The 25,686-nt window shown below is 31.9% G+C and overlaps 1 long non-coding RNA gene across 1 annotated transcript; it reads right to left on the bottom strand.

Moving 5' to 3' along the window:
• Positions 1-13,051: 13,051 nt before the first annotated feature.
• LOC123528429 (uncharacterized) lies at positions 13,052-21,574 on the bottom strand. The gene is made up of 3 exons (XR_006681976.2): positions 21,517-21,574; positions 18,071-18,141; positions 13,052-15,887 (listed from the first exon to the last, which is right to left on the bottom strand). It is a non-coding gene; the product is annotated as an uncharacterized LOC123528429 (long non-coding RNA).
• Between the last annotated feature and the right edge of the window lie 4,112 nt (positions 21,575-25,686).

The following is a 25,686-nucleotide window of genomic DNA, read 5'->3' as shown; positions in this document are numbered from 1 at the left end:
TAACAATCTACATAGAGCTGCAACACATAGCCAGGGTCAATAACTAGCCTTATGTTCTTAAATGACCTATAAACCACACACACACACACACAAAAGAAAAACAACAAGAAAAGTAGGGGTCATGTATCGTCAGAGAGATGATATCTTCCAAACAGACACCTAAAATGTGGGTATGAACACATAAGTAATGCGGTTTGTTTACATTTCTATAAATGCAAAAAAAAAAAACTCCATGAAAATGCTACCAAAATGTCAAGTATAGGTCCACAATGAAATAAAAACATAAGCTGGCTTACATAAAGCATATAGTGTCTCTTAGTATCCTGTTTCCCCCCCCCCCCCCCCCCACTACCCCCCTAACATGCTCTCCCTTTTCCCAAATAATAACTAATTTAGTTTCTTCTTTTGTTTCTTCTTAATCTCCTTCCCGCCAACACTACCACGACCCACACCTTTCACCACTTACGTTTAGGTCTGTAAGTTTCTTGTGTTTCTTGTTTTAAGTTTTCTTGATTTAAGTTCATTCATGCTGCTTTAAACGAGCTCATATCTTCTTTTTCCCCTTTAACTTTCATGTATCTATTATTTTAACTTTATTGTGTTTCTCGGTATTGTTTCTTACTAAAAAAAATTCCCACCTACCAATATTGCCGATGATACTTGAACAAAAAAACATTTCAGAATCAATCTTATTAAACTCTTCATCTTTTGCAGCTGGCTTCGCTAATTCTGATAGGAATTCCGCTAAAAACATGAAACTATGATGTCACGTCAACGACTAAACGTATTTTTTGGTAGTGACTACCACAATTCGGTCAAATTTTGGTACTCCGTACCAAAACTCGGGTTAGTACAACAAAGCTTATCTCTGCGGGGTAGACCGTAAAGATCAACGCATATATGCATCAGTGCAGGCTGGATACTTACTTATATATCAAATTAATTATGAGCAGAATAGTGTCTTATCAAGGCCTATTCATTAGGCCATACCAAATTGATTTGTCGTTCGTCGGAACTACCGCATCAATGATTTCATTCCCGAGAAAAAGAAAAAAAATCACCCGCCCGCACGTACGTAAAAATCTAAAAAAAATTTCCGATTACGCGGTCCGGAATGATCACGGCAAAACAGGTTTTATCGCTGTTTTAATGCGTCAAAGTGATATTGATCGGAATTCATGCGTTCGTAATACATGTAGCTGATGACTCAAAACTCAATAAGTCAGGAATTATGATGTTGTTCATCATTTGTTTTAAATCTGGAGTTTCTGTGCTAATGCCACTCTTGGCCTTCGATGTGCCAGTAGGTGATGAAGTAGGCACGTTCTACGATTGTTCAATACAGAATACACAGAGCCCAACTTGTAAGACGTGCACGGGGATTCAATTAAAAATATTTGGATTAAACATAGAAATATTGTTCAGATAAAGTTTTCAAACTATTTGTTATCAGTTGTTTAATTCAATATGTTAGATCTAGAGCTAAAGCAAAGTGCTTTCTTTAAAAAAAAAGTTTGTTCACAGATCCTAACTGATCGATCACATTAAATTTAATTGTCTCGGGCCCAAATCATTTTGAATGTAACTTCTTTATTACGGCAGTCAGATATTCTATCAAAATGCATATATTCAATTTAAAAATATGTTTAGCTTTTCAAATAAGTAGTGTAGATATAAAGATAATTTCTGTCGTATTTTCCCAATTTTCACTGTTTGTATGGATATCTATTAATTGGCTGTGAATTGATTGAAAGCAAGAAACTGAAAAAACAGACCTTCCCAACTCAAATTTTCTTGGTCAGTCAAAGCACAACAAATAACACTTTTATGAGTGGCCATATTGGGATATTTTTTGTCCGTCTGTTATCATTTTTGACTGAAATGAACCTCTACCACAAAAACTTAAGCTAGCCTGATCTGTTCAGAAATTATTCCATTGGGATTCGAGCAATGTCGAGGCATTTGTGTGCCCATCTCCGTTCGGTCTCATTGGTCAAGTGATTTATTACTTTCCCCTCACCTCTACCGTTTGGAGTTTCACTAGGGACACAAAGTTGCTCATGTGTCGAAGCCATCTAACTGGGTTTCAGAAGATATGTTATTCCACTTGGGTGCCCGTTTTGTCTTAAATATTCCTCATCATCTGCCGTTAAATGGGCACGCCTTCAGATTAATGTAGAACAATCAAAATTAAAAATAGGACACTCATCCCTTAGTAATTATAAATACAAAATAAAAACAAACTGATTCAGTGAGTTTTGGCATGAATGTATTTGCAAAACCATTCGTGTAGTCTTTAAAACATATAGAAAATCTACTGTGTTAGTCACACTGTAAATGTTTGATTTCTGTGTTATTCTCAAAGAAATGTTAACTTCATGTATAACCATAACTGGTTATGCCTCCTTTTAGGGTCCAAGTTGGAAAAAAAAATACCCGCTCGCTCCTTGTAAAATCTACCCGTCTCTGAAAAAATTAAAATTGAGAAAAAAAAAATTCGCTCGCTCGCTCCCATTTTTTTGAAAATTTTCCGAAGAACTTTTAATCAATTTGGTATGGCCTTATAGTAGTTGCCAGGGACTTGTAGTTACCGAGCCTTTGTATAAAACGCTTGGAACTGTGTGTGTTTGTTATAGAGTTGTCTGCATATAAGGAATGGGCATGTCCAACAGTAAACATTTGCAGTTAAGGCCTACAATATGTGCTATAATATACGTTATACATATTTCTGCCAACTCAATTCCGTCCTGTCGTTATGATGGCCAGCAACAACTAAAGAACGAAGTTGCTGTTTTTTTTTATGTCGTCTAGTTTTATGTATAAATAAATAAATAGCAAATTCTGAAATACTGTTGAAAATGGCGTTAAACCAAATCACATTCACATATGTTATAAATAAATAACAAACTCTGAAATACTGTTGAAAATTGCGTTAAACCAAAAACCATGAAAGGTTTGTTTCGTGTTTAGAAAGGGATTGGTCTCGTAATGTAATTTAAGGTAATTCTGCACGTTTGAAAAACCGGAAGTGATGGCGTAACGTCACTTATCCGAAAAACGTAGAATAATGCCCGGATTCGGCGTACGGAAACTAAAATCAGTTTATGAATTAAGGGCAACCTGTGAATTAATGTATTAAAATGGCACTGTTACTATCTTTCGAAAGTTAAATTATGATATTAAAACATCTTACACGTTAAATAATTCAAAATAATGCCTTAAAATTAGCTTGAAATAGGCGGTTCACTTTAATCGTAGCCAAATATCTCAAAAATAAGCACACGGACCTATACATTTTATTTCATCATATTATAGGCCATATGTTTATTTATGACTGTGAGAAGTTTCATTAAAATCTACATTGTAGAAATACTTCTATTCGCGAAAATGTTATGAAAATTGCGTTTTTTCCCATAGACTCCCATTATGAAAACTTGTGTGAGGTCGACATTTTTCAAATCAGTCTAGCAAAAAATCAAGCACACGACCCTATCTTTTTTATTTGCTGAATTTTCTTAGTATATTCCGAAGTTTTGAAAAATCAGAGTTTGATCAAATTCTACATTGTAGAAAAAAGTTCGATCCTAACGTGCAGAACTACCTTAACGTTGAACATAATTTATGGATGATCTTGTTTTAATTACTATTCATTTTAATCTTTTACCAATATATTTACATGTATATATGTGTGTGTATGTGTTCTTTGTGTTTTTGTAAAGCACTTTTGAACGTACATATTTTGTATGAAAAGAGTGCTATATAAGTTAGGTATAATAATAATAATAATAATAATAATAATAGTTTTTTTTCCGCCTCAACCAAGACAACACATCTAAGAAATCTCATAAAGTTATGATATTCTTCTAGATGATTATGCACCCTCTCGCTCACACTGGGTATACCGCGGAATGTTTGCTCTGCGTACGTGTCTGGATTTCTAGGGTACGTTTATATTTTTGAACATATTTAAGAGTCTAGCCATTGGATATTAATGCAGATGTATATATACAATATTTAGGGTCTTAATTTGCGTTAAAAAAGACACATGTACTCTTACTCTTCTTTTAAGAGTACTTTTTAGAAGTATTTTTTTACCTTACCGTGGTATATATTTACATTCTGTCGTTGTACAACGACACAGCGCTAAAACTAAAATAGTTCATTACATGCTTTTTAGTGAATAATTGAAAATATTAAAGTAAAGGATATCTATCTAGTATTTTCACAGTGAAAATATTTTCACTCCTGTTAAGAAATTATAAAATGGGTAAATTAAGTCAAAACATGAAATAAAAAGAAAACTTGTTTGTTTTACATGTCAGATCAAAATATATTTCACTTATGAACATCATATTTTACATTTTCACTCGTGGCTATGTCACGCGTGAACTTATTCCATCTGCTATTGACTAAAGATATTTGTTATGGACAAACTAATATTTCTTCTAAGTAATGATGATGTGTCCATCTTAAGTCTGTTAGCCAGATAAATCCTTGATATTACTAATCATGATATGATATTGTACTAGTCATAATGTTATATTACATTACTAAATTAGGCATAATATTATATTGTACTTTTCTGCCAGTATTACATTATTGTTTATTATTACTCTTTTTGCTGTTGATTTGTAGTGTTAATGTTCTGTGTATATATCAAAATTGTCATGCCCGAGAGTGTCCGGTGTAGGAAATGAAATATCCTATTTATTCTATTCTATTCTCTCCTATTCTATTCTATTTATTCTATAGGATAGCATTCTTGACAACTTCATGTGATAGTTCATCAACTACTCAAGCTTTGTACCACACTCCCTGAATTTAAAACAGGTTTCTTTACTTCAAGCATAGACATACTAGATCAAGCTATGATTTTAACTTTCAATATCAATTTCATTAAGAATATTACAGTTTGAATAAACTAGTTTTCCATGCATTTGTTTTGATTTTTGTACTTATTGTCAAATAAATTATAACACTGTATAAACTTTGACTTTAAATATTCTAACATTTCAACATTTCTTTCACGGCTACACAAACATCACTCCATACACATGAGCTGAATGTCGTTTTGATCTTCTAGTCCCCAGTTTTGTAATCCGGCTAGCCTGAAAATATTGTACAGCTTCTATCCTCCTCACTAAAAAGCAACAATTTTTGACATTCAGTATACCTTATAGAATAAAGAATGCAACTATGCAAAACAATAGCAGACTCGGTTTGACCGAGTATGATCATTAGAGATAGTGGAAAGTGCCCTAGCAGCGGTTTAAGTGGAACTCTATTACATAGATATTGAATGGACTCCATGATCCTCAAGGACCAGAAAATATAACAGTATTACAACGGTTATCTTATTATTATTATTATTATTATTATTATGTAAAAGTATAAAATTAAATTGTAACTGGAGTAGAAATGGTCCGATCAAATGTTTGTTTGTTTGTTTTGGGTTTAACGCCGTTTTTCAACAGTATTTCAGTCATGTAACGACGGGCAGTTAGTCTAACCATTCTTCCTGGATTCTGTACCAACACAAACCTGTTCTCCACAATTAACCGCCAACTTCCCTACATGAATTAGCAGAGGTGGAGAACGAATGATGTCAGACACAATGTCTTTTATCAAATTGTCACGGAGAACATACGCCCCGCCCGGGGATCGAACTCGCGGCCCCGCGATCCGTAGATCAACACTCTCCCTACTGAGCTAAGCAGACGTGCCTGATAAAATGTCTCAGATATGGTCGCTTAATGCTGATTGTTGACCATGCCGTTTAATTATTTTTTACCACCAAACCCTTGGTATCCATTAAAAAAAATATTTGTCCAAGCCGATAATCGATAGTGATCAAATTTTAAGAAGGACGTGTGCACATTTTATTTGATATTAAAAATACTAAAAATAAGAATCCCCAGGTGCAAAAATTTATCCATTTTCAACATTCAATCTACAATATGCCATTTTGAATATAAATTTATTGTTTAATCTTGATTGACCAACGGCACCATTCCGTCTGTCTTTGTATACAATGTCAAATATTATCGTATATGCATTTATTCCATGCAATTGGAAACTGATTACAGTAGCACTTATGTTATTGAATAAAGTGCAAATAGCTATTTTCAGGCACGTTTTTAATTCCCTTTGAAACCAGCGCAAAAGATGTTCGGCTCCGTTATAAAGTAAGAAACAAAACTAATTTTGAGTACTAAAAAAAACAACATTTTACGACCAATATACGAATGCATTTGCTATCTTTTAGTCTAAAGGTAACTTTGTTCTAAATACTATAAGCCATGTATATCGAACAAAAAATTATTCACAAAATTATATTATATAGGTTCTATTTATTTGTAAAACCTATCCAAGTATTTAAGTCAAGAAGATACTGATATACTTTACAAAATAATAAGTGAGTTTGCGTTTCCGTAGTGTATTTGATATGCGCAGTATGAAAATATGGACCTGACCCGCGCATTTAAAGAATTACATTATGGCTGAATATATTCGGATTCTTAAAATCCACAGGTCAGTTCTAGAATAGTTCGTACTTATTTTTAGAATTTGGACAAAGTAAGAATCGAATCTGATAAGTAAGTTAAATTGACTGTGTTTGAAACTGATATTTCGGAAGTAGCTTACGTTTTATATTATCCATAGTGTCTGAACAATAACAGGAGACTAGAAAATATAAAATACATAAAAAATACACACAGGCGAAGCTATATGAAAACTAGTAAAACTAGTTTTACTATTCTTAAAACAATGGGAAAATGCAAGCAGATGCATCGTCTTTTAAAATATATTTATGTTTATACATTGCAGTTATGCCTAAAATGTCAAAAGTATATTAATACGACAGAAATGTTCAATTTCAGATCATTATTAGCAAATAAATATCAACAAATATGCTATTAAGTATCTCGCTGACATTTAGGTAAAAAGAATTATATGTTCTTCATTCGCGATGAAATTCGTATAATGCGCACCAGCAATAGAAGTCAACCCTTGTTGAATATCTATTTTCTCACAATTTTAAAGCGCCTTTTCTTTCAAGTCATTGTAATTTTGACTTACAGTAGTTACATTTTCATCTGAAGTCATGCAAATCAAAACTCAAATATACAGTTGTATATTTTAGGCATGACCGTTGAGCAAAAATATATCAGATACGGGATAGTATTACACGCCTCAGAAAAAAATACATAGAGGATATAACATAAGTGTCTTTTCATATTGAATTTATTAAACGAGTTGAATAAAATAATAAAATGCGAGGCTCTGGCTCTGCCGAGCATTTTATCAATTTTATTCAACAAGTTTAATAAATTCAATGTGGAAAGTCACAAATGTAATATTCTTTTTATCACATGTTAGCCTTTCCTGTCAAAACATCAAAAATTATACTTTCTTTTACCAAAGAAGTATAAAATACAATAAAAAGTATAATATTTTTATAGCTCTTTGCTTTTACTATATAAACAAGTCAATTTGACCAATGTCTGCTACACTATAAACGACATCGACGTCAAAGCTTTATTACACTAGTGTATTATCATTTTTATTTAATGGTTTTATTACACTCCCGCGACGTCAAACATGTAATAAATCATTCTAGTTCTACTTAAACTCTCAAGTTACTGTGTCAACTATACCTAATCCACAACAAACTTATTTTCTTGTATTACTGCTTTATATATGATGTATACACCCTTTTGACGTTTTCCAAGGGCGGTTATGTGATCTTGATAAAATATTACCATAATTTCGATACAATATTTTGAGGAAATATTTTTATATGCTAACTAAGATATTTTGAAAGTTTTATAACAACTCATTTACAATTAAAGTCAAAATACATGTACACCCATAGAAATCGATTTTGATGATTAATGCAAAATAAATCTAGAGATGTTGTAGATTGAAAAATCCTGCTACCACCCTCTGAGTTCTTCAATATGATATATAATAATATTATTAAAAGATAATGTTTGGGGACCTTAATTATTTTTCAAAAGCGACATTTTGCTAGTAATCTGCATTAACATTTTATCTAACCCTTACCCTGCTAAATTTCTATAATGAACGTGTCCATCTTTCAATTTGGACAGTACCATTAACAAGGGCTTACCAAAAAAAAAAAAAAAATACTGACTGAATGGCGAACAGTGCAGACCATGATCAGAATGCAGACTGATCTTGGTCTGCACTGGTCGCAAAGGCAGAAACACTTGCCGCCAGCAAGTTAAGGGCTAAATACAAAGGTCAATAAAAATGTTTCAGTGTCTCAAGATTATCATTTTTCACTTACATGTAAACATGTTATTTCATAGTCTGCATACAGCGAGAAGACATTTCCCTCTGCGACTACAGAAAACTGTCCTCAAACGTCAGAGAATGCGATATATGAGCCACGCCATGAGAAAACCAAGATAGTGGCTTTGCGACCAGCATGCTGTTCGCTAACAGTTTCTCTAATTGCAATAGACTTTGAAAGCGAACAGCATGGATCCTGACCAGACTGCGCGGATGCGCAGGCTGGTCTGGATCCATGCTGGTCGCAAAGCCACTATGTTGGTTTTCTCATGGCACGGCTCATATCCCTTTTATCCAATACCCAAAGTTGTTCAGTTTACGTAGAGGTCACCAAACGTAAAGAAGCCCGAAAGTTCAGGCAGGTTACCTGTAATATAAGCACATAAACAAGTATGCCTACGGACCAAGGTGCAAATTTCATCTACATGCATAAAATTCTGTAGGCTTCGGGCCGAATACAACATCCCAGATCAAGCTACTATTGTAATGACTCTTTAATTATAGACAAGTATTTTACAAACATGATTAAAAAAAGAACCCTACTGTAACGTTACAGGTCATATTTGGAATTCTTTCATTTAGTATGCCTTTGCTTGAGCATGCTAGACTCTCGTGCTCCCTTCACATACCAGATTTATTGATCAAAAAGCGTAATAAAATGTTGAAACTTAATAAGAAAATAATACCATTATCAGTTAGAACGAAGAATCTATATGACTCGGTTTTCATTGTTAGAAAAGGAATTCCTTAAAGACCGGGTCATGAATATTTATGCAAGTAGTCCGGAGACAAGCATAATACGGGATAACTTGTCATATGATGAATCAATTCCACTTAATGCTATTAAATTTTCCAAATCGTAAAAATAAAGCAATTTTACTTAAATTGACAGTCTTTTGTAAAAATACATGTCTAGTTTTAGATAATTTGCAAGTTTTGGGGTTATAGTCCAGCAATTCCGAGTGATTGCGTGTTCTCCTTGGACGGCTCGGCATTCTTTGAATGTAGAAGTATGCCTTTAAATTAAAACTGGAGAGTGCTGAGAATGTGTGTGGAATGTCATTCTCGCAAACCAGATGTCTACCATGGTACCCCGGTAGAACTCTGGTACCATGTCGAGCATCTGATGAATGAGAATGGTGGAATGTATGTGGAATGTGTGGAGTTCGCCGATTGTCATTGCGGGTCCACTACCTTAATAGCATTTCTCATCATCCTCGCACTTTGTTAACCATACATATATCTAGTTTAATATGCCATGTTGTTTGATATGTTATGTTTATGTCAGATGCCCATAAGGGCAGTGACTTTCAATAAAACTAAAACTGAGTACAATACGGACTTTGTTTTCTGCCTGTTCATATTTACTTGTAAAATACAACCCGTATTTTAACATAAGGGTAATAAAATAAACAAAACTAACGCAGTCTGTGCAATATACATATAATAAACTTTTCCTAGAAACAGACACTTATATAGAAGACCGAGGTTAGAATTTAAGCAGGTAATTTTTTCTAATTTTAGCTAGATCGAAGATCGAAATTAAACATCAATTATACAGAATTTCACGCTAAGCTAATGCAAAGATCGAAGCTCAACCTCACAACACGTGGTTTATGTTTACAAACGGCAGAATCTCCGTTTGTGTAGACTCGAACTATTATTTTCCTAATTAGATTGTAAATGGATTTATTCCCTTTAGCAAATGGTATCCTTAAAGTAAAGAACTGACGGATCTCTGTTGCCGGGAGGTTAAGGGTGCCGACTTCGAATCACTTGTCCTTCGCAGTTACTGGTTCGAAACCTTACTTTGGATTTAGAAATATTTCATATAAGGAAGTCTGGAGGTAGGTGGTTTTACCCAGGTGTAAGCACGCGGCTTCAATAATGTATGGAGTGGTAACTGTAGTTCTAAACCCAAACAAAAAATATACAAAAATAAAAGAGAGAGAAAGAAAAGAATTAAAAATGAAGATGTGTATTGTCTCAAATATCAACATGAAAAGACAGCTACATACAAACAGAAGAATATATAGCAAATGCACAAAATGAAACAATTTATTTTTCTTTTCTTCAAATGTTTTTATTTATATTTTATATGTATATAATACAGTTTTGTATACAGTTGGTATTGAAATGGCACGATTTGCATTTTAGTATATCGTTGCTGAATTTATCATTTGTGTCTTAGTACATAAACATTGTCTTGAAAGGAGACCCATGACAAACAATTAAGCATCACCACCTTAACAAAGTTCAAAGTTGTGTAAGATGTTTGAATCACTCTTCTTGTCCAGCATATCATAAACCAGTGATTTTGCAAACAGTAAAACTGGAAATGATTCGTTTACAGTTATCAGTACATATAATGTATATGTGCATTTTTTTTCAAAACGCCAATCAATTACATGGATAAATTTTTCTTTTCTTAAAACTTTTTTATTCCGATTAAAACTAATTTTAAACATATTTCCTAGAAAGATGAATATCGTTTTTGCCATTGTGACTATTATCCAGTTAGTGGATTCTTGTATACATGTTACCAGAGGCATTCCGTATTTGTCTAGCGAATTTGCTTAACCTCCGACTGCTGTCGTTTCTTTTGCACATCTGCTCTGTCTCCCCTGAAACTAGAATGGGTTTGTCAAACTGTCTGGCATGACATATTAAACAACTCTGACTGCCAAGAATTTCTCTCCATATCTTCACCTAGAACGAAATTATAACAATCAACCTTTATACTGACAATTATTGATATTAGAATGATTTAGCTGTACAGAAAATTCTAACTAACCGAAAGAATCAACGTTCACTGCCGCTGCACTTTGTCCCGCACTTGTAACACTAATTCTCACGAAGGTATATTCTTTGCATCGAAATATAGACAAAGGATGCGGTCCTACCATCGCATTCTTGAAACCACCATTTACAATTACCCTTATAACATTTTTGCCGCTTTACCTTCCACATGATACTTCCAGTTGCATGTAGGCCGACAGTAGGATGTGGAAAACCCGGATTTCCTGCTACAGGCAGTGCATACTAAAGGGGTTTTATGTACCTTACTAATTTAATTAATCAAAGCCCTGAAATAACTGATAGCCAGTGCTTACTGAGTGATATTTCAACCGATACACCTGAAGAATCAACATTTCATTACGAATAGACCGGTCATGATTTGAACAATGTTGGTAGAGGTCCACTAGACAATGCTACATGCCAAATATCTAAGCTCTGTGCATTGTGGTTCAAGACAAGAAGACTTTTTAAGATTTTCCCTATACAAGTCTATGTAAAACTAAGTTTGCCCCAGGGTTAGGCCAGTTTCAACCCTAATCCTAAAGTAGTGTGATTCCGAATATTTCGAATGTGAATATAAAGTTCATAATTATTCCGGATTGTTTTTGTTGTTTAAAATAATAGTCCTCAGTTGCTCACACACTCACACAATACCAAGATTATAAGAAAAAATATGGGACTATTTTTTAAAACGTCCAGAATATTTGTGTGATGCGGTCAAATAGAAATAGAAGGAAAACTCAAACGACGCAAGGTTAAAACTTGGTAGTTGATTTAGAGCTAAAACACTGGCGAAAAAGATACGGAAACATGCTAGTTCGACACCGTTAGTCAATATGAATTTATAGAACTAATATTGTTTTGCTTTTTATCAAAAATAAGAACTAATAAGCGCGGCGAGAAAAATACTAAAAGTATGTCAAGTAGATTAAAATAATAAATATATTTTTGTTTGCTGTAACCTGCCCGAGTTCATTGTATTACATCAGAACATAGTTTGAACTAACACCTAGTTGCAGGATCGAAATCCTTTCGTGTTTCAGATCACTCGTAAACATTCTTCAATGCGCAGAAGGGGCAGGTTGGGTAGGGTGCTCTTATGACAAATAATCTCGAAATAGTTTTAATGTTTCATGCACAGATACCATTGTAAACTACTGCAACAGGAAGAGAATGACAGTTGGAAATGGCATTTACATCTTGTATGTTACTGAGTATTATGATCTACTATCAGGACACTGTCATATTCTCCGGTAGTCCATCAAACTGCCCAACATGGCTAATCTTTCTCCTTGATAATGTCAAATGTCTAAACTAACATTCACTGATATGACCGCAGCAATATCTAAATGCAATGTGCGAATCGGCCATTACGTAAATATGACAGCGCCACCTATTAGCGGTGTAACATAATGATCGATAGACGTTAAAGTGACAATTGTAATCAAATAAGGTATTACAATGTTTACGGGTAAACAATCCCTCCTCTCTAGAGAATCCGTTACAGAAAATCAAATCGCGTATCAGTGAAAGTGGGGATGTATGTAATCTATTTGATAGCGAGAATATCTTGAGCACCACGTAGCTGGGGTTACACAGTGGAATGGCGGGATTTTCTCACGAATAAGAGGGTGACTTTGGTATGCTGGGTACTTGAGACTCGGATGAGTGAGACTTACTGACGGCCTACCACTCATGGAATAACGGCGACGCCATATCCAGTCAAAATACTATCTACTACACCCGAACTACTACTTCAGATAACTTAACAAAATTTATTTTTAATTACTCATTGCAGTCCTTGAAAGTAAAAGGAAAAGTCAATTGATAAATGCGCAGAAAATAAGTATAAGAATCTTGCTTTACGAATAATCAGCCGATATAACTTTTAATTCATACCATCTTTTACTAAAATAAACAAAATATCTGAAGCACAAAACGAACATTTTGGCTTATTTTTATTTTCTAGACATTTTTTTTGATATAGCTGAGGGTTCCAGCAATTTCCCTTCGCTGGCATGAAACCATATATTTCAGTATTTCCATGTGGTGTTTTTTTTTTACACCGGAAAGTTATTATTAGTGTTTATATATGCATTGCAAATGACACAATCGTTTGTTTATTTTATTTTTTCAAATACATTTAATTAATGTCAGAACAAAAAAGAAAAACAGATATCCTTATTTTTTTTTTGTTTCTGTCGCACCGACGTAAAACATAATAATAATAATAATATATTATTGTTAATGATAATAATAAAAAATGCATTCAGCAGTTATAAAAATAACGGTATTGTAATCGAAATAAATTAAAAGTGCATCTAATAGCGGTTTTTGAATTCAATCACGGCAAAAAATAAATTGCGCCTATGGTAACATTTCAGTTTATGTTGTGGTGTTGGTCCATATTGATCGAAGGCAATACAAGTCGATATTTTTACTTATACTAAAGCAATTACTAACTATTGCCGACCTAGGAGTCACCAGAAGTATGTTGTTATTTAAAGAAACACAATGGTCATCTTTCATCACAATGTTTTATCTTTTAGCTATTTACTTCAAATGTCAAACTTCTCATCAAATGCAAGACATTGTTGATTATAGCGACATGTACATTTACAACAAATATAAATACAAAAACGCACCGAGCCCAGTGGGACTATAGGTCACTTAATTTATTAACAATGTAAAATGTAATTTTATAGACAGACAGACAGACAGACATACAGACATTTTTATTTCAAATAAATAGGCTAAGAAGCCCATGATGACATACATTTGACACAAATACAATAGCGGACAGCGTACAAAACATATAAAACATCAAATGTATTTAACTTTACTAAAAATATATATATATATATTAATTCTGTCTCATAGCTACACTCATAATTTATTAACTAAGTGTCATTTAGTAACAGTATCTAGATAAAAAAAACTGTCAGATATTAAGTAAGTTATATAAAGTGAGTGTTCATATCAAGTTTTCAAATATGAAATCTGGGTTTAACATAACTTGAAATAACAAGGATCTAAATATTGGATTTTATCATATTCAGTTTTTTGTTACATACGAAATAAAGAAAAAAATGAATTATAAATAAATAAAAATTATTGAAATACAAAGAAATTACAAGGAAAATAATTTTATACATACAAATATATGATGTTACATTATATATATGTATACATGAACGAACTGACAGTTCAATTTAAATTTGTTGTATAGAAATTGCATATTTAGACAAAGAAAGTAAAAATGTGGTAAATTTTTTATCTCTGTTTTTAACTTGTATCTTCTAGTATAGATACATATACAATACAAGACCGATCTTAAAACTGATGCAAAACTGTAACGGTCAAACAATCCATAAGGCATAAATCAAAGAAGTATAGAATCTATCTTATTTATTTATTTATTTAAAGGAAGTTTGGCCTAAAATAATATTTCTATGTTCTGAACATTCGAACATAAGTTTTTGTTTCCAGACTATTAAAAGATGAGAAATCAAGAAAAAAAATGTCCGAGTCGGGAATCGAAAGGCAATTTCTTGACCAATACACCATGGTAGTATTTGTACTTTACGACCGCTAAATATAGAGGCTGTTTAGCACCGGTAGCCGATACAGACGCTTTTCAGTTTTGAATGGAAATAATAATAATAACAACCAATTTTCATTTGTTTCCATAACATACCATCTGTCATTAACAAAGTACCAAAGCCTTCTGAAGAAATATAGCAATGATTTCCTGATATCTAAATAGTTTCTTTTTTTGTCGTACGATGTTTAGGTCAGTGCCTTTAAGCCTCATCATGGTACAACGTTGCTTATATATATACATTCTGTACAACATTCCCAAGATATAAGGGCACAACTTCATTCAATACTTGAATTATTGGAAGCTTTTTATCATTGAAACAATTTAGAATAAAGAACTTAAGTTCAACTCTATATTTTCTGTTGGGCTAGGGTGAAAACTTGAAATTATAAAACTATAACAAATTTGCTCTATATCTAATTGAAATTTATTTCTGGTGTCGTGTTATAAAACACTTACTGAATAGCTTACCGGTAAAAAGTATAAACTATTGACCATCTTTGGGCAGTGACTTTTACTATTGACCGGTAAACCATTTAATAAGTGTACAATAAAGACAAACAGAATACGCGGACAAGTACGACAGAGTAGCATATAATGGCAGTAATTCTGAGAGAGTTGCACAGGTGTACCAGTACAAGAAACTACCTCCCTCTCCAAATCTATCCCCACCCCCACTCACACACTGTAAATCATCAAAACAGCTTTGAAAAATTTAAGAAAAACAAGGAGCGGAAATATATTAATCAATTTTTGTTTAATTAGGCTCCAGAATTACATGCCTTAGAGAAAATTATAGCAACTCTTCATTTACATTTCAGACTTTGTAAAATATTGACCTCTCCATATATTATGTAGATTATTTAACCCAAGTTTCGTAAAATTATTGCAAGATATGTTTGTTCTGACAGTGACATGCAGACTATATAATAAATGAATATTGTGTCATAATGCGTGTATAATCGTACATATTTTAATTTACAAAACAATATCCACTTAAGTATCATAATTAAGTCAAAAAATGATAACAAAATTATTTTCGTAAGATGGTTGTTCCAAGTTTTAAATTTTCAAGTAGCATAGCGATCCGTAACCTGGAATGTTAGCTGCGATTCCGCCTGGCCCATCCATTACACTTATATTTCAACAACTTTCTCTTTCTGGGGCACTAAAAAGGAAAGAAAACTAATTTATTGCGAAAATATATAAATAAAATTTCATCTTGAAAATAGTTAAGTTCATTAAAATTTGCATGTATAGTATTTTGAGTACTTCGTGCGTCTGAGGCACCCTAACTGAAGCTTTCCGGTTTATTTCGCACAATTTGTTTATTTTAATGAGATACATATTTTGTTTAAGAGCAGATATAATATTTGACAAAGATCCGCAAAACCATAAAAAAGCAAGAAGTTAAGAAAAATGTTTGAATACGGTTTCACATAGTTTGCTTACGGATTATGGATTTTCTTAAAACATTCAAGTACCAGTTTTGTGGGGAAATTTTGTCAAAAAAGAGTCAAGTTGTTCTCAATCTGATGCACACATTCTTTTTTATATATAAAATATTATTTCGTAGAAATCGCGCAAATTCAAAAACGTTTTGTTTATTCTTTGTATGGAAAACTTAAGCACAAACTTTTGAATATCACATTTATTTTTGTTAAAGGAAAGTAATTATTTTATTACTATAAACATAAAATATGTTCAGTTCTGTTTTGTGTGAATCACAAAAATAAAATTACTGAATGTTTCAGAATGCTTTATAAATATGACAAATATCCTTTTAAGACAATTATGAACCATGACCCAATATAAAAAATGCATTTACTATTCTATTTCAATATATTAAGTTGGAATATTGTCGGTGAAAACTCGAAAAGCAAAGAACTTTCGGTTCTAGTGGGAGATGTCATACTCCACCATAATCATTATGTTTAATTGTATTTATTATTTAACATTTAGTACAAAGATAAAGCTAGACCATTTTCTGGTGACTAAAAAGAAAATTGTGGTTTATTTCATAACTACAATTCTTGCTTGTACGTTTCCTATTACACTGAACTAAAGTTTACTTTAAATATAAGGGTTTTTTTTTTTTGTTTTATTTTACACTATTTATATATGTGATCAACTTATACATGTTGAAAAATCTTTATCCGGGCAAATAGTTCTGTTTTCAGGCAGAGACGCTAACCCAGAATTACCAACACTCCGGGGCCTTACTCTCAGTGGATGCAGTTAAAATGCGTAACAAAAAGTAACATATCTTGTCGCTTAGATAAGGAAATACACAATATTGTTCACTTTTATTTAAAATATCAGTTATTTAACAATATTGTATAATTAATTTTAAATTCAATATGGGATGTACATAGTTGGAAATGTGTTGTTTCCTATTATTTTGAATTCGTTATACATGAAGTTAGTTCATGTAACACAATTCTAAAAGCTTGCATACATATAATTTACAAATAGATTTTTTCCGTAATTGATTATAACAAAGTATTTGTGGAATAGCAGTATAACATTTCCCAAATATACTTTTTGTACGGATTTCTTCAAAAATTGCCGAAAAACTGTACAAACGGCAACTGACAAAAAAAAAAAACAAAACAAAAAAACTTATTTCATTGAATCACTCGAAAATTTTAATTATTATCACGAATGACAAATTAATTTTTGCAGAGTAACTGAAGATTCAGCGAGTAAGTACTAATAAGTAAGTAAATTCTTTATTTATAGAAGGTAACCCAATTAGCTAAGCTAATCTTACACGGGGCCCTCTTAGGACTAGAATGAACAGTATAATGATCATAGTTGAATAATGTGAAATATGTGATATGTAGAAATTTTATATATATAGTCTCTTGTAATTCAAATTTGAGTGGCCATTTACTTGTGTTTTATTATGTATATGTCATGTTTTTATACTGTAAACATGAAAATGGATGAGACTGAAATAAACAAATAAACTAGTAACAGATATTTAACAGAAATCAAAATTCAGTAATTGTATGTATCTAAATGAGTTTGACTTTTTATATATGGAATATAACTGAACACCGGAATTGGTTTTGAAGTATACCAGGAAATTGTTTCAGTATAATTATACTTACGAATTTTCCGTCTGAAATACGACCTGTATTTCACTAAAGAGTACAAAACCCTGTATTCAACTTCAATCGGATATGGAGAAATATTCAATGGTCAGACTACTTGTTTTAGTTGCGACATCCCATACGTCAAAAGGTTCATCGTTTCAAACGGGTTTTCAGCCTTATTTGTTTAAAATTATAATCCATTTTGGCTAAAATAACAGTGGAAATAGGTAAGTGTATATAATAAAAGAACCTTGATCAGCTAGGATAAGTTCGCTTCTTGTGGATTTTGCCATGCCGGACCAGACGCGTTGCAAGCGACTCCTGGGAATATAAATATAATAGTGTTTAACACTTTTATTTTTTTTATCAAAAGATGGTAACTGTTTTATTCTGTCATGAAATCAATCTCGGTGTTTATATGTGTAAATATGGCTTCTCAAAATATATATTTTAATTAGAGCTATATGTTTTAACTACTAATATGCCTCATTCAGACTGGCATTATTTTAGTACATGTGTACAGTAGTATTTTAGATTTGTGACTACATTGTCAAACAGCAAGTGATATTATTTAGATAGTCCGTGTGATTCGAATTTATACGACAAAGTTTAAATTCGTCTTTAATTTCAACAAAGATTTGTATGTGGTTCACAAATGGTTTCGTATAATTCTTTAAAAGAATGGCCATTTTTTAACAATTAGTGTATTTTAAAACATACTATATAATTTTATGTAAACTAATTTTAAATGGATGAGACTTAAATAAATGAATAAATATATAAAATATATCAAAGTTATGATATAATAATTTTCTTTTCAACGAGAACAGTTACAAAGATATAATATGTGTAATTAGATCAGTTATGTTAAAATTTACATTTTTAACTGATCGATCATGTAATTTAGCACGTCTGTCACGGAAAATGTTAATGGTAAAAATAAAAGTTTAATATAGTTTTACATATGTGTAAAATGGTTAATAGTCTCTTGTAATTCAATAACCGAATGGCAATGTACTGTATTTTATGCTTTTGCTTTTATCGTGATATGTTGAATGTGTACATTGATGAGACTATAATAAAGAAAAAAATATATATATATGAGCCGTGCCATGAGAAAATCAACATAGTGGGTTTGCGACCAGCATGGATCCAGACCAGCCTGCGCATCCGCGCAGTCTGGTCAGGATCCATGCTGTTCGCTTTCAAAGCCTATTGCAATTAGAGAACCTGTTAGCGAACAGCATGGATCCTGACCAGACTGCGCGGATGCGCAGGCTGGTCTGGATCCTTGCTGGTCGCAAACCCACTATGTTGGTTTTCTCATGGCACGGCTCATATATATCCAGTAGCCTACTGCATCTAGATCGGAGTACAACACATTAATTCAAAAGCAAATGGGTAAATCAACTGATGAATTAAATAATTCAAAGTATGTAACAACGTTTTCTAAAGTAAGCTTAAACTGATGAATTATATCACCAAAGCCAGTTTGCGTTTTTCTATGCCTGCAGCTAATATATAAATAAACGAAGTACGTGTACATAGCACGTTCATTTGAGTCTTTTATCATCGTACATATGAAGATTTTACATGGGTACAAAAGGTCCCTTTTTACGAAAGAACATGTGCTGGTTACCTCGTTTGAATTTATAATATTTCGAAAATATGAGGGACATTTTATTGAAACTTATTATGTAAATATATATTTAAATTCCAAATTGCCGACTTTTCTTTCTAAGAAAAACAATGTCAAAATATTTGAAAAGAAAAAAAAAAGATTCTATTAGCTCTATGTGATATTTAAATAGTACACCGATTTTACTACGATTTCCGAAAGCGAAAGGAGACCGGTTGTGAATAATATATCTAAACATATATTTTTTGTGAGATCTTATTGCCACCCATTTAGAAATATTTACTATCAATCTCACTGTTTCCCACTCACTCGAAAGTCTAGTACCAGGCAGAACTTGACTTTTGACATATACATGTACATGTACATGTATGTAGGATATATCAAGTTTTTGTGATTTTCTTTAAACTGAACATGTATTACTAGTCTGTTGTTGTCGACCAATATTTGAACATCATTTAGATTTCCAACCTGCAACGATCATTTTAGAAAATTTGCATATTAAATGATTTTTTTTTATCTTCATGATCAGATTAAAAGTTAAGGGACCGGGGACAACCTTCTGTTTGCAACATCCATTGCTCGTCATTAAAATCAATTTCAGTATCTTAGTTTTTTTGCTGTTTTTTTTTTTCAGCATAATTCACGGCGGTGTTATTTTATATCCATCTTTTGGTTCAAGAGTTGGTATGATTTTTCTGATTAGTTATGGTGTTCGGCATTTTTTTGGACCACAATCTTTAATTCATTTATTGAAAGGAGGAAAATTATGTTACATTTTGTTTAATACTTCAACATGTTTGTATAATATAATATAACATTATATAAATTCACCATTTATCATTAAAGGCCTAGATTTTGGCAGTGGGCCAAAGGATTTCTGTCTTCACCAGCACAGTTGGGGGCTAATGACCATCACAGTATGATTCCAATTAACGAGGGTCAATGTTTATTAGAGAGTCAGTCTACCTTACAAGTGTATCAATTAGTGAGAATGGGAAACAATGTAATTTATCTTAAATTGATATGTAATTGATAACTTTTAAAGTTATACTAGTTTGTTTTGTTTTTTTTTTGGCATTTCTATGTAAAGAAAAATATTTGTTGATCAAACACAATAATAAGATAACCAGAAACTTATTTTCACAATAATGAAATAATGATAAACTTACTTAAAGAAATATGCAAGTTCTTATGTTTTCAAAGTCTGTCTGGAGAATTGTGATATTTCAGAAAATTGTGACTTTCACTCATCTAAAGCTTGAGGAATACTGTAAATAACATTTGTCTAAAAATTGAAAACAGTATGTGCATTTCAAAGTTACAAAGCAAAGCATGAAAAAAAGTCACTTTTGGCAACATACTGAAAATGAAAATTCAGTATAGCTGGAACACAATAATTTTAAGTTCAAATAATGTTGATTACATGAATACAAGAAACCCAGTTTCCAATTAGAAAAATATTGTTTGCCAGCACAAAGAACCCCTGAAGTTTTCACTATACTTGTGTTTTATTATCATTATTATTTTCAATATTATTAATGTATGTTTAATCATCCTTTATGTAATATAATAATAATAATAATAATAATAATAATAACAACAACAATAATAATAATAATAATAATAATTATTATTATTATTATGATTATTATTATTATTATTATTATTATTATTATCATCATTATTATAACATTAAAGTAATACTTGTTATCATCTATATAATATCAAAATAATAATTAATATTATTATCATTCCACATTCACATAAGAATAATTAATTTCTTTCAACTCCACTGGTCTAGTTGGGGTTCCTGCTGTGCTAATTGCCCTCTAATCAGTTACGGTTATATTATCGCCGATAAGCAGCAGATAAGATGGGAGTTGTATATTGGATTGTGGGGTGGGGGTGGGGGGGGGGGGCACTTATATAGTAGTGAATCTAGGCCTTTAAATCAGTTACTGTTGATGTCATTTTATGAATCAAACATAGTAAACTTCCACCCTACAAATTTATTAAAATGTACAAAATAAAAAAAGACATTCATATAATTCTTTTACTCATCATTTTCTTCGCTGCCGCCACTGTCGTTGCCACCTGTTTCAGTCATTCTGTTGCCTATACATCGTCATATGAAAAATAATTATTTGTAAAAATGTTAGAATGAACTGAATAACTTTTTACATTATTGTTTGTCCTCTCTATTTTATTTAGAGATCGGTAATATTATATTATATAAATCTGCAGGGTAGAATGATTACACTAAAATAATTGCAAAGGGAAAAAAATAGTTGAATGAAAAATAAAACTTTGTTGCAGAGAAAATATTTTGTTGGATTACCATAGATAGGAAGAAGTCATCATTTGCCTGTGATGAGACAAGTTGGTAGATGTTGGTGATAAGAAATATTCTACATTTTTACATCATCTATATTACAAGATTAGAAGCAATCTAAAATTATCTCTGTTGCTTTATTGTAGATATTTAAAGGTAACATCAAATAGCTTACACATTTTTATATGACTTGTCCATTATTGAAATTGCTCAAACAGTATCATATATTATATTCTCTTTATTTCCACCTTGCGGTGATAAATATTTACAATACATGTATACAGTTCATTTTCTTATCACAAACATGTTAAAACAGAAAAAGTAAAAGTATGAGCATAAGTTAGAAAATGCATTTATAAGTATTAGTATACACTTTAGCGTGTTTTTGTTTCTAAATATCTAAATGAAAAATTAAATAATGTTAATGATGTTAAATTCAATTTAATTTGTATTTAGATAAATGTTGTATTTTACAATGACTTATAGGATCATGGGACTGGGTGTTTTTTTTTTGTTTATATATATTTGAATGTATTAAATGTTTATATAGTATAACACAAGTCACTATAATAAAAAAAAAATACTTACTTACTTACTTACTTACTTACTTACTTACAATGGTGGTCGAAAGAAGAACTCTTTTAAAATAGTCAAGTATCAAAAGATACTTGCTTCTTTTTTGTAACATTTTTATTTTGGTTATTTGCAATAATTATGCTGGATACAGATACCAGACCAATAATTTAAAAAAGCATCAATTTGTCCGCAGTGTGAGTCAGTAAATACTTGTATGTTTTTTTCTACTGAATTGCACCTTACAGAAAATTCCATATTTCATTTGAAACGTAAATAATAAAACCAAGCCGTAATTGAAATGTTTTAGATATTTTTGATGACCAAATATGCTTTTGAGTGTATTCACATCACAATATTTCATCAAATACGTCTCAAAGGGCCGATGTGTTTTCTCTGTAATTGCGAATTATTTTAGTGACAATAGAAAACCAAGATAAAAGTTACTTACGTTGACATATGCCAAGCATTTATTAATTCCGAGACGAGATTCTGTATCGAAATGAAAGCTTTATCAATTTATCAGCGGTCTAAAATCAGAAATTCACAAACTTGGGAATTTATTATGCAAGACTTGTATACAAAGTAATTACAGCAATTTAAAACCAGCCCTGCGCACTGCCTTAATATTCAATATCTGGAACCTCTAGTAAATGATTTTATAAACATTGGACTTAAAATGAATCAAGGGTCCGTTATCTTGGATCTAACATGGGATAATTAGTCAAACATTCTGTATGTCTGTGGATTAGGGACATAAAACTGGAAACCTAGAACAGTTAAAAGGGCCGCTACTAGCTAACATCTCAACCCGAATATTATGTTTGAATATCAAATCTTTTTAAAACTAGATTTTTAGTAGATAATGCAGTCTTTTTGATTTTAGAAAGCTTATAAAAACACTTTTAACAGCAAATGCAGGAAATTGACATTTCAAATTCCATTTGGCACTGCGGATATCTAACGATGATTATCAAGATGAAAATGCAAATTGTTCAGAATAGAATATTAATTGATGATTTCTTGTATACATCAGTCCTATATTCACCACAATATTAAAATGTTCATAAAATATTAATTGTGTGTCGTAAATCACAGAAATATAAAATAGTTAAATTTGAAATGATGAAAGACTCTTTCATCATTTCAAATTTAACTAAAACGAAATATTAAAATGCATTTCATTCTAATATATTCAGTGAAATATTTATTGCACTCATTCAAGATTGTTATTCATTTATTACAGATAAAAAAACCTTTGACAAATGCAAATATCTATATCCGTCTGAATATGAATTAAAATGCTCATAAAAATAGATAAGTTAAACTTGTTCAAAAAAGCCTCAGACAGACGGGAATACAGACACTTTATTATTCATATGACAATTGCATGGAATTACAACAAGATCGAGTAAAGGTACAGAAGTGTAACATATCATTGGTGGGAAAAAAACATAATCACGGCTGTACAAATATGTCTTTGTACATGTATTACCGTAAAAGAAAAGAAAAATATTGTAAGGTAACAGGGACAGTTTACGAGGGAAACAGATTGTCAATTATGCTAGTAATCTATTTAAAGAGAAAGTCTCTTATGAAATCAATTAACCCATTTGATTAGATCAAACGAGTACTGATTAGCAAATACACTCTAGTGGCGATAAAAACATTGTTTATCAATTAAGATACAAAGACGTTATTTACACAAATTAAGCTTTCTTTTATTCGAAATTCAAAAGTGGAGATATATGTGACCTCAAAAGAGGAAGCATGGAAGAGTGGCGGCTGCAGGGCCAGGTTTCATGGACATATACGTAACAGATTTACATAGAGTAAGCTAGGAAGCACAAAATCTTTTATTGTATTTCTTTGGGCGATAAATACACTGTTTCATACAATGCTTTGCACGTATAAGAAAAAAAAGAAGAAAAGGATGCCAATGAATGTTTACGTTTTATGAAAACACTTACTGTATATCAGTTTGTCCAACCACGTCTTCAGATGAGAAAGAATTTAATGAAAACTGAAAAAAATGCAGTCAAATGTGAACATTCCTGATTGAAGGAGCGGATGCTTAACATGAAAGTCTTTTTCAATTCTTCAATATTTTATATCAATTTGCCGTTTGTATTTTATGGAAACTTTGGCTCCAACAAATAGGTTCGCCGTGTACAAACTGGTGGAAGAAATAGGCATTCAGGACAAACCAGACGTAATGTGTGATTTTTGTAGAGACAGCAATACACATGTAGATCAATTTGATTAAAAGACCGAAGGAAAAGTTTTAGTATTTGTAACTTATAATTATGATTATAAAGATAAAGATAATAATTTACTTATTTTGACATTAAAATACAGTCAATAAAATTATTTTTCGTTTTCTTTTCTTATAAAATCTCGTTTTGCATTCAGGAAGCCGCACCATGAGAAAACCAACATAATGCATTTGCGACCAGCATGGATCCAGGCCAGCGCAGGATGCTGTTTGCTAACGGTTTCTCTAATTGCAACAGGCTTTGAAAGCGAACAGCATGGATCCTGACCAGACTGCGCGGCTGCGCAGGCTGGTCTGGATCCATGCTGGTCGCAAATTCACTATGATGGCTTTCTCACGGTGCGCTCATATCTAATTGTGAAGGATATAAGGGACTATGTGATGAAAGAAGAAATGGAAATGCAGGGGCTTTCGGTGTGAGGTTTGGGAAAAGTCAAAAACGTTACCAACAAGAACCATGGGACTTAAATAATTTATATATATTCTTGTTTTCGCTCGGAAATAATAGTACACTCGACTGATTACTAACTTGCAAGATCTTAGTTCTAAATTACGCATTGTCCTCATCGATTCATTGGAGTGGAGTGAAGTGACTGCGGTCTTCTTAAATGAAAATAAGCAAACGCTATAAATATACTAGAGAAGAAGGGAAGCCAATATTGCACTTTGTATGCAAGGTGTGATAGTTTGGGTTTGATTTCTGAATGTTTTAGAAACTAATTCTGATTAATCTTGCAACCCAAATCCTAGCACAATTATTCTGTCTTGCAACCCGTCCGTACGTTTAATGGCAATGGCAGCAGGACTCTGCGCTTTCGGATCGGATCCTGCTTTTTTTCAAATTTTTAGTTGTCTTGTAGAGATACATGTTAGTACTGAATATATGATCTATGAAAATCAGAGGTAAGTATGTTTTAAATATTGGTATAGCTTTACTTCCAACAAAAGCTGATAAATTATCAACCCAAACCCTGCAATACTTTCTCCGTCAAAGTTTTATTTATATAGTAATTATGTATTTTAAAGGGCGAAAATCTCAACTGACTT

This window comes from Mercenaria mercenaria, chromosome 13 (assembly GCF_021730395.1).
Source record: "Mercenaria mercenaria strain notata chromosome 13, MADL_Memer_1, whole genome shotgun sequence".
Lineage (NCBI taxonomy): Eukaryota > Metazoa > Mollusca > Bivalvia > Venerida > Veneridae > Mercenaria > Mercenaria mercenaria.
Note: the sequence above shows the minus strand (reverse complement) of the source record. Positions and strands in the feature narration are given on the sequence as shown.